Source organism: Rissa tridactyla, chromosome 1 (assembly GCF_028500815.1).
Source record: "Rissa tridactyla isolate bRisTri1 chromosome 1, bRisTri1.patW.cur.20221130, whole genome shotgun sequence".
Taxonomy (NCBI): Eukaryota; Metazoa; Chordata; class Aves; order Charadriiformes; family Laridae; genus Rissa; species Rissa tridactyla.
In genome coordinates, this window is record NC_071466.1 from 148,734,531 (window position 1) to 148,745,663 (window position 11,133).

At 38.5% G+C, this 11,133-nt stretch overlaps 1 protein-coding gene across 2 annotated transcripts in view; it reads right to left on the reverse strand.

Moving 5' to 3' along the window:
- Positions 1–9,359, reverse strand: part of PIK3C2G (phosphatidylinositol-4-phosphate 3-kinase catalytic subunit type 2 gamma) — a 287,677-nt gene extending 278,318 nt beyond the window's left edge. For both annotated transcript variants that reach the window (XM_054225048.1, XM_054225029.1), the window contains exon 1: positions 9,275–9,359. The gene's annotated coding sequence lies outside the window, so the exon portion shown is untranslated. The remainder of the gene's footprint in view (positions 1–9,274) is intronic.
- Between the last annotated feature and the right edge of the window lie 1,774 nt (positions 9,360–11,133).

Consider the following 11,133-nt stretch of genomic DNA (forward strand, 5'->3'; position numbering starts at 1 on the left):
CCTCCTTAGATGTACACTTTACAGTCTCAGAGAAATATTAACATGAAGTGTGCATCTAAGAAGTAGTAACATAAATACAAAATGTTCATCTCGGTGCTATATGGGCTGATAAACAAGGTAGCCTGCTCAGTTACTGTTCACTGCAGCAATAAAAAAAACAAACCCAAACACTGGTAGTTTGGACTGTTGTTCGCCTACTTGCAGTAACACCGAACTCAAGTTTTATTTTTAAGTATGCTCTGGTAAATACAATAATTTCTTACCAAAGTCGTCCATGACAGTGTCTCAACAATGGTTTAGGTTGGGGGTTTTTTCCCATCCATAACAATATACTGTTGATTTTATTTAATGAAAGTGAACACTTATTCTTTAAACAAGACCGCATGAAGTTGAAGCAAAGGAAAATCCATACAGATATGTAAAACCCCAATTCTGCAGCAACTTAAATGCCTTTAAAATCTGACTCTAAATTAATTGTCTCAGGGTAACTGGAGAGCCCGAGGAGGAGCCAGAGGTTTTAATTCAGACCTGTTAATATCTAGGCTTATGCTGCTACAACTTGGCTGGCAAATCTAAACTAAATGAGAAAAACTAGAAGAATACCTAGCAATAGGAAAATTCCTATGTGAAGACAGAAATATTTATAATGAAGTAGAAAAGGCAAAATGTTCTTGTATGCTTGGAGAGAAGCAGGATGATGGGTTAGTATCACAATGAGATGAAATACTTTCCAGTCCATTAGTAACTAAGGAATATGTTAAACAACATCTACAAGAAATAAACACTCTTAAAATTAATATACTTAGATAACTCATAGTGAGTATTTGAAATCTATTTGCAGATGATTTCTCTGGCCTACCTGCATCCAAAGCTAATACAATTTATGCCCTGAATATATTTTACATGACTGGAAGAAATCTGAAAGTCTACCTATATTCCAAAAGGGTAGCCTGGATGCAAGAATAAAACCTACACTAAAAAAATCCACCTCGCTTGGCTGAATTTCAATCCTGAAAAAAGTAATGAGAAGAGGTCAATAAGTAAAGACTTAAATACTTGGCACTAGCTATATTCCTGTCAAAAGAAGACTATGTTGTCCTGGACTCCAGGGGGAAAACAGTTGTGGTTTCATTGTGGTTTATACTAGATTTATACACAACTAGATTTTTACAACTAGATGAGAAGCTCGACATGAGCCAGCACTGTGTGCTCACAGCCGAGGAGGCCAACCACATACTGGGCTGCATCAAAAGCATGGCCAGCAGGTCAAGGGAGGTGATTCTCCCTCTCTGCTCTGCTGAGACCCCACCTGCAGTACTGCGTCCAGCTCTGGAGTCCTCAGCACAAGAAGGACATGGACCTGTTGGAGCAAGTCCGCAGGAGGGCCACAAAAGTGACCAGAGGGCTGAAGCACCTATACTATGAGGACAGGCTGAGAGAGTTGGGTTTTTTCAGCCTGGAGAAGAGGAGGCTCTGGGAGACATAACTACAGCCTTCCAGTACTGAAAGGGGGCCTACAGGAAAGATAGGGACAAAGTTTTTAGCAGGTCCTGTTGCAATAGGACAAGGGGTAATGATTTTAAAACAGAAACAGGGTAGATTTAGACTAGATATAAGGAAGAAATTTTTTTTACAATGAGGGTGGTAAACACTGGAACAGGTTGTCCAGGTACCCCATCCCTGGATACATTCAAGTTCAGGTTGGATGGGGTTCTGAGCAACCTGATCTAGTTGAAGATGTCCTGGCTCACTGCAGGGGGAGCTGGACTAGATGACCTTTAAAAGTCCCTTCCAATCCAAACTATTCTGTGATTCTATGATTTAACTGAGTATCCTTTACTTCCATATCACATTTCAATTAGTACCCCAGGGTATTCTGATCAGTGCTCTTTAAAAAGAATAATATTCTTAATTAAAAAAATATAAAAACTTAAAAAATATCTTAAGAGATATTTAAAGATTTTTAAAAATAATTTTGAAGAAATAGAAAATTGTGCTAAGAACCATGAACTGAAAAAACCTCTTTTAGCAAAAGACTTAAGCATTTGAAATCTTTTTAGATCATCCACGAGATCACCATCATCATGCTACAACACACTACGTAAATACTTTCACAGACAGAATTTACTATATATACTAAGCTGACCTTTAACAAAGGCTTTGTTTACATTAACAGGCAGCACAGCCCCACTAGGAAAGGATCTGTAGGGTGCTGAGGGCTTGATGCCCACCCATTATGGGCTTGCAGGGGAAAGGAGGTAAAGGAAGAGCTATTTCAGACCAGGCTTAGCCTGCTTTCCCGGCGTCAAATGCCTCTCTGCAGCTGGAGTGCATTAGCTGCGCTCCTGCTCCTGGAATGCATCTGCTGGTGGAGGAATGCATCTTCTGATGTGAACGGCAGCGTGGCGGGGGAAGAGACGATGTGGGGCAGGGTAGGAGGAGGAGATAAAAAAAAAAAAAAAGGATCGGCAAACCTGCTTCAAAGCACATTCCCAATCTCAACTGACATGCTAATGCAGATGCACCCAAAATCCTCATAAGAATCGACCACTGGGAAACTGAAGTCTGTCAGTTTCAGACTGAAGTAAATGCATAATTATTATTATTTTTAAACTGTAAAGGAGACTTATTTACTTGAATCAACCTCCGTTTCCAGACATCTCAAAGCTGAGGCAGAAAGCCTTTCTGTAAGATATGAATAGCTTTGACTAAAGCTAAGATTAACAGAAGTCATGGGACCTAATGGGACAGGTAAACAGTGTCAAATTGAGGGTATTATAGCATGATTTATAAGCTATATATAAATTAGACTATACAAACCAAAGGACCCTTTCTGGTTTTATACACCCTGCAGTTATGAAAGCTCTCATAGAACAGATACTAAACAGCTGCAAATCCAATTGATTTTCACAGAAATGGAGGCCACTCAACACCACAGAGAAGATGATGAAAAATACCATTGACTTTGGGCGAGTTGCACTTTACGGAGTTTTATAGTAAGGAAATGAGATGTGCAAGCTATTGTAAAAGAAAAAAAATCTGAAGTCTACAGCATTATAACAAAGTTAAACTGATACATTTGGACACATTTTTAATCACTGAAAATTGAAAAGCTTAAATAAAGCATATTAAAACATTCCTTTAAAAAATACTGGAGAAATTTAACTGTCAGTATTCCAACAGCCACCTGATATATCAAGATTACTCATTGAAAACGCGACATCAACAGGTACTCGTAATAGCCATAATACATGACATTATTTATATTCATTCATATTGTATTAAATGCTTTGGCAGGAATTACTACAAAAGATCACACCCAAAGGAGGTACATGTGGAGAGAGCAAACACCCCTCTACTCAGGATGGCAAAATTCAGCTTTTACCTGATTGTTTAGGCACCTGTATAAAACAGCGTCAGTTTTGCAGAGGTAATCTTTCACAACTTAAAAAGGAGCCCAGCAGAACTACACATTCTTTATAGTTTTGTGAATCAGGTGACATGCAAGCAGACCTAAATCCTAAGTATTTGATTTTTTGCACTCACTTTACAATTTTCACTAATGTAATACAAACCTGCTCACCTGGTTTCTCATCCCCCACATAACTCCATACAGTTACCTGCACACGCATTTTCTCAAACTGTAGTATATGAATGGTAGCCACGTGAGTTTGGAAGACAGCCAAGACTTGAATTAGGTGTAAACTAAAAATTGGGTAAGCTCATTTATTTAGTGTATAGGAAAAGCATATTTGTGTTACAACGTACAAATTAGAAAGTGTCCAGCTCTGGAGCCCCCAACATAAGGAGGACATGGACCTATTGGATTAAGTCCAGAGGAGGGCCACAAAGATGGTCAGAGGGCTGGAGGACCTCTCCTATGAAGACAGGCTGAAAGAGTTGCAGATGTTCAGCTTGGAGAAAAGAAGGCTCTGGGGAGACCTTATAGTGGCTTTCCAGTTCCTAAAGGAGACCTACAGGAAAGGTGGAGAGGGACTCTTTATCATGGAACGTAGCAATAGGACCAGGGGTAATGATTTTAAGCTGAAAGAAGATATATTTAGATTAGATATCAGGAAGAAATTATTTACTCTGAGGGTGGTAAACACTTGACCAGGCTGCCCAGAGAAGCTGTAGATGCCCCATCCCCAGAAGTGTTCAAGGCCTGGCTGGATGGGGCTTTGAGCAGCCTGGTCTAGTAGGACGTGTCACTGCCCATGGCAGGGGGGTGGAACTAGATGATCTTTAAAGTCCCTTCCAACTCTAACCATTCTATGATTCTATCTGCATTTCTGTCTAATATCAGCAACACCACAATCACAAATCCAAGCTCTATACATACATATTATGAGAAAGAGAGAGATGACGTTCATGGAAAAGCAAAATAGCACTGACTTCTGAGGTTTAATTCTCTGGTGTAAAGAAGACTTGAGGATGTCTGTCTTCACTCCTAAACTACAATGATACGTCAGCTTTACCTATGTAGTGTCCCTGCTTATAAACAAATAATTTCAGCAGGAAGCTCATGAGACCATATTGTCCTCATTGTACCTATTCGTAAGAACTTGGCAAACATCACTGGATTAATGGCACATGTAACGGGATGAGTCATTACAAACTGCTAAAACAAGGCCTTTTGCAGAACAACTTAATGCATAAAATTTTCCGATCATGTAAAACAGCTTCATACAGCTCATCCACTTCTGTTAACAGTATACAGGACATATATAAATTTTGTACAACACACCTCCAGATTAATATCTTCACCTACATACAACTAACTATGCATTATCTTTCTTTGAAGAAGTAGAAAAATCTGAGTCAATAAGCTTAAGCACAAAAACTTTCCGTTATGAGGCTCTCTAAACCATAAGCTCGCTGTTGTCTGAAAGATTTAGGGATTCTTTTACCAAAGAGAGTAACCCTTGGATGTTCTATTATTGCACGAGCATAGGAAACAGAGCTGAGGTTAATATGTCATAAACTTGAGTACTTCCATACACTTTAGTGGCTTTGTTTGTTTTCCCAAATGAGGGAGGGAAGGGGAAGGGATTTTAAAGGATTTCGTTGTTTCTGTTGGGTTATTTCTTTGTTTTGTTTTTACTTTTTTTTTTAAAGCCATAGCTACTTCCAGAAAACACACTTCACTGTTTGTACTACAGATCTGAGCTCTGCACACACAGCAAAACAATAGTGTAGAACACAGTGGATCAATGGATTTGATTCATTGATCTGTATGCATGCACAGACTGGTTTTTCTACATGTTTGCAACCAGGCTTTTTTATGTAACTGGAAAGACATCACTGTTCCTGAAAAGACTACATGACTCAACACAAAGGGAAAGCAGGATTCCACCATGTGAACATGTGACTTTACCTTACCATGCCAACTTGAGAAGTTAAGATCAAATCACCTAACTTCTTTTAGAGCACGCAACAGATACTAAACACTTCCAATTTCTGACACTAGCTTGTGAGGGTACCCAAAACAGTAAACAAAAAAAAAAACCCACCAAGCCTCAAAAAGAAAAGATTCACACCTGCAAGGTAAGACACTAAACCAAGGGGTTTGAAACCAACCTGCACCCCGAGGGTGGTGTTCTGGAAGGCTGGAACTTTTCCAACAGTCTTTCTTTCTCATTCAGCTACTGCTGGCTGGAACAAGTCTCCAGATCTTCAAGAAAGCCTTTCTTTCTTTCTTTCTTTCCACCACCTCCAAAACATTTTTCCAGCCCCCTTGCAGGTAATCTCTCCGCTCCTCTTCTACTTCTTACACTCCAGCCTTCTACCGGCTTCTTACTTCCTCTGTCCCATTCTTCATACCACCCAGCCTCTCACGCAAACTTCTCCCACCTGTGCATGCTCAGTCATTCTCTGGGGAGGAGCAATCTTCCCCTGCCCTTCAAAGGCTTACCAGCGACCAAGGACACAGAACAAGATCAACAGGTAGCTCCTCCCCTATCTAGCCACACTCTCGTTTAAAAAAAAAGTCTCACCTGCAGTAGATTAACAAACTCACTAAACAGTTTGCAATCCACAGAAGCAAGGAAAACCTCTAGAGATGAAAGCCTTCACCAATACTTTTGGTGGTGAATTTGAGGAGTTAAAAAAAAAAAAAACAAAACCACAAACAAACCTAGAGAAAGCATGAAAAAAGTCTCCCACAGTAAAAATCTGACAAGTTTTTGTAGCATCCAAGGAATTCAATTAGCATGTGCTCACACTTCAGAAGAATCATTAATACTTGGCTGCCCTTAAAAATAGCTATAGTTTCAGACAGCAAACTCAGGTTCCACGAAGCATTAGTCAACACAGTATGTGTGGTATAAAGCACGGTAGAAATTAGCACGTCTTAAAAATGTGCATCTGTCATATGCACTTCATCATAAACAAGCGTGCACACACGTATTCAGGCACTGGAATGACTACTATTCTTTGTGACAACCAACAAAATAAAGATCCAGAGGAACTTAGAGAACAGCCCAAGGGCATTGCAAAACACAGGAGTGAAAGCTGCTTCACTTCTTTAACTCTTAAACAATAGTCATGGTTTATCCCTTTACTAGAAAGATGACGTTCTGCTCTGGACTGTCTTAATCACTGTGAAGCTTTAAATGAATGTGGTTGACCTTGGTGCACTTGTGATGGAAGGGAAGAGCTTTGGCTTTAACTTTAGCACTGAGCATACATTTTAACTACAGTATATTAATCAAATGAGCTGTTTAAGATCGGATGATGTATGTGCTGCCTGAGGAGTCACATCAAGATTCTGAGGTCAGGGTCAGATTAAGGCACAGATATGACAGGCCAGCATTTGCTGGAGCCCCTCCTGTGATTATATAATGTTAAGAGTTTTTAAATAATAAACTGAATTAGTTCTCCAATTCATATCCCTGTGTAACTCGGTGAACCCGTGAGAGTAAATGAGGAATTGCATGACCTGGGAGGAGTCACCTCTTTCAGGTGTAGTTTCTGAAGTCTTAAACTGATCTCAAAATCATTACTTTTGTCATAAAACTTAAGCACTTTTGTAAAATATATTTTACAATAAACACAGTTTAGACTCTGTAGTCCCAGATTAAAGCAATCTGAAAACAATAAAGCGTTATCATAGCAGAAGTTAAGGATTAAAGTGTAAGTGCAACTAGAAGGAAGATACAAATATGGCCCTTGCTTCCCCAGTATATCTGCTTGTCTCTGCAAGCCATATCTATGTACTCTCCTAACAAATAAATTTATACTATGGCAGCTTTCACCCTCCAGAGCTAGGACAGACATAGAAAGGCAGGCTGAATTCAACCATGCATTGGGGACATGTCAACAAGTTCTAAATGCAGAATCTTCTGTGGACTGAAGCAGAAGTAACAGTTTTGATTTTTCAGGCTGAGGCTGACTTTGCAGTTCTGGAAGTCAATAAAAAATGTTTGACTTGTAAACTGAGCAGATTTGGTCTGGAAGTCACTGAGAAAAAATAAATGTAGTGCTCCCAGCATGTCAGCTTGACAGGGTCACGTTGCTTTTCTGACCACAATTCTACTTTAAAACTAACCTTTCAGCAGCTGCTCAATTTCAGTCATCAATCCTACTACTGTTGAAAAGCAATAGCAAAAACACCCATTGACTTCAACAGGAACAAGATGAGGCTCTTGATAGCACTTATCCTATAAATGATCATCCTATGACACACAAAATGATCATAAAAATCTCAGTATGATTTAGACAGGCAGAAAATATCCCTGTTGACCCAACTTGGATCACTAGAGACCTACATCCATTTGTTTTCTGTTCACCAAATGTAAGGTTTATGTTTTGGTTGTTGGTTTGTTGTTTGTTGTTTTTTTTTTAATAAACCAAGCCAAAGATATGATAGAAAGCAAAACCTACTCTATCTCAGGTGGAATCTGAACATAAATTTTGTAATAAGGCACAAAATCTCTGATTCTTAACCATATCTATCAGGCAAGCAGAGCCCCCAGACTAAAGCTGCATTTTAGAAGCTGTGATGGGTCTATACTGACCTGCAGGCTCTGGGCAATAAGAATCCAAGGCTGTGGGAGGAGCGATGCAGAAGACATTGCTGAGGCCAGTCTGGAACAGAGTCACACACCCAACACAGCCATGCCTGTTCAGCAATGGAGCAGTGAAAGCCCCTTTCATATCATTCTTGTGAAGTAATCACAAAACACCACTCTGTCTGCCCTCTAAAAGGTGAGGTAGGAGTATTACGACTCCTGACACATTTAGGTCATGATATATGGGCTGCAGGGAGCTTGGCTGTTTCCATGTGAACCAAAATGAGTTATCAGTATTTCCTTTAAGAAAAAAAATCAGATATGTAAAACTGGAAAGATCAGTTATTTAGGTTACTCTGTGAAAATAAAGAAACTTGCAGAAGTAAGTGTATGGAAAAGACAGTGCTGTACTTTTTCTATCTCACAGATAATGTTGCATCAACCATTTCTAAACCTAATTAATTTCCTAGATGCTCCATGGTCCTTTTGGCTGAAAATCCGCTTTTCCTAGTTGTGATGCACAATAAGCAATAAATTGCAAGGGAGTGGTCTTGTTTTTCCTCCTGACTTGATAATTGCTGGCAACATCATTGTTGGTTTACCAGGATGCTCAAATTAAAATGAACGTTCAACTGCAAACGTATTAGGACGTGCCATCTGTGAGTCTACTCCTCACCACCCTCGAAGTTAGCTGACACAGTCACAATGCTCTTTGCTTGCCAAACTCAAGACTATTCCCCCCTGCCCCCCAGTTACATTGAAAACACTTGAGCCCTTTAAATTGAACAGCAACATTGTAATGCAAATCATCAAGTTACAGGACCACTGAAACTCTCCTATTCTTAGACACCAACAGGCCTCAAAAGGGAAAGAGAACAAAAAGAAAAGCAAAGCCGTAATTAATTCTTATTTCATTACCTTCAGTGCAACGTTCTACCACAAAAAGTTGTCCCCAGCATAATGTGCTAAAATGGATGTCTTTTCACCTGTTTGGTTTCTCTGCTCTTGCAAATCCATTCAGTGACAGTCTGTTTGGTTTCTGCCTTTTAGTACATCTTTTTCAAATTGTCTAGCTCTATCAGAAACAAAGATTCTTCCCACCCCACACACTGAGCTGTCATCACTATATCAACGGTTCTGAGCAGTTACAGTTTTCTATACACTAATTAAAGATTCATATAGAACCTGAGCTAATTATAAAACCCATCAAATTAAGTATGAAACAAACTGGCTGTAACTGGGTATTTACATGATACAGATACCTGCTGATGAATGTGTTTCTAGTCTTCTTTTCCCTCCTGCTTCTTTCAGCAGCAGAGTCAACAGCTGTGGGCACACAAAGCATCTATAACAATTCAAAATTCAGATGTTAAATCCTGAGGTATTTTTTCCTCACAGTCGTAAGCCCCATTAGCATCTCTACAATATGTTCTGTAGTGGTATATACCTGGGGCTTGTTTCTATTCCTGAATTCCACAATCCTACAGCTACCTTTGATTGTTTTTTTTACTACTATTATCCTCAGTATATGCACGAGAATAAAATAATTTATAAATTTCTCATGAGAGTCTATGTGCAAGAACTTCTCACAGTCAAATAAAGTCCAAAGAACAGTTCAGTAATAAATTTACACCTTGCCCTCAAGAAAAAAAAACAAAAAAAAACCCAAAAACCACAACCCAAACCCAAAAGCTTTCTGTGAACATGCTGTGTTTTCCACTCTTCATTTCTAAGCCAGAAAGATACATCTCCTATGCTATAAAAAAAAAAAGAAAAATGTTTTTCAGTACATTACAACTCAGTAAGTTTTAATGAAAATAAGTCCTTTTCAGATCTTAGCAACAAGATACACTTTTAACATGGCACTATCAAGTCAGTTTTGAGTCAGACCAGCTCCTACTAAATTTCAGACCAAGAAAAATATTCCATGGCTTTTGTTTTAATTCCAATGGCAGTAATTGCCTAAATTAGTAACTCTAGCCCAGAAATGCTTGCATTCTCTACCGCACCAAGCAAAACAAAACCCCTAGTGAGAACTTGAAAGTAAAGCTGGCCATACTAAACTGTAACAATTTCCATTGCCCAAACAGAGAAAAATTCAAAAGGTACATAAACAATATAATTATTAATAGTAATTTGGATCATAAAAATCACCTCAGAATCTGAGTTTTTATCTATATAAAAACCATAACCAAAATAGCTACTCGTTACCATTTTTATCTGCAGTAGACCTGTATGTCTGAACCCTTATCTTAGACTATAAGCATCTTATTCTCATGAAACTATATTTAGTAAAACATTAAGTAGCATTAAATGAAAATGTGATGCATTTAATTAAGAAAACAGACCATAAAAATTTAAACCAAATTGGAGGCTTTAGTGTCAGAAGGCTTATTAAAAAAAATACTCAGGGTATTAACTGCTAGTTTTCCGAGGGCAATTCTACTGAGAGCCTCTGGAGTGTTCCAGCTAGAATGACACACTACAATACACTAATAAATAACTCTAATTATACTCTACTTGGAAATTTTCTGGGACTATTTTAAAGGCACACAAGCCTATTAGAGAGTGTAAGCAAAATCACATAGCTACATTATGACTTGAGTATTCTGGCTGATAGGTTTTGGAATGCTCAGAACCTTTTCATGTGAATTGCATCTTGCAATAACAGTACCTTAAAGAACTGCCAAGGTCTTTTAAAGATGATTTTTGTGTCTCAATCATAATTGCAATGGGAATGAACTAAAAAGGACATTCAACTAAGTTTACTGTAAAAAAAAATGTTTCTACAAAACTGGATATTGCTACTAATGCAAATATTAACATTTCTCTTTGGACAGTCTTGCAGTTTTAGAATTTCAGGTATCATGATATTACATGAAAAAAGGGATGAAACTAGCCATCCTGTGGTCCAATTCATTACATTATTTTTTTTTGCAGTTTAGATCTAAAGGGCAGGAAGCTCTCTTATTACATGTTACAGTCCTATACACTGACATAGCGTTACACTGAAAAAATAAATTTCTAAAAGCAGTCTCAAATTTAAAACCAACCAGGTCACCTGAGATCATGTACCATAAGTAACAGAGCACTTCATTTGCATCTGTCACCTTTAATCTAT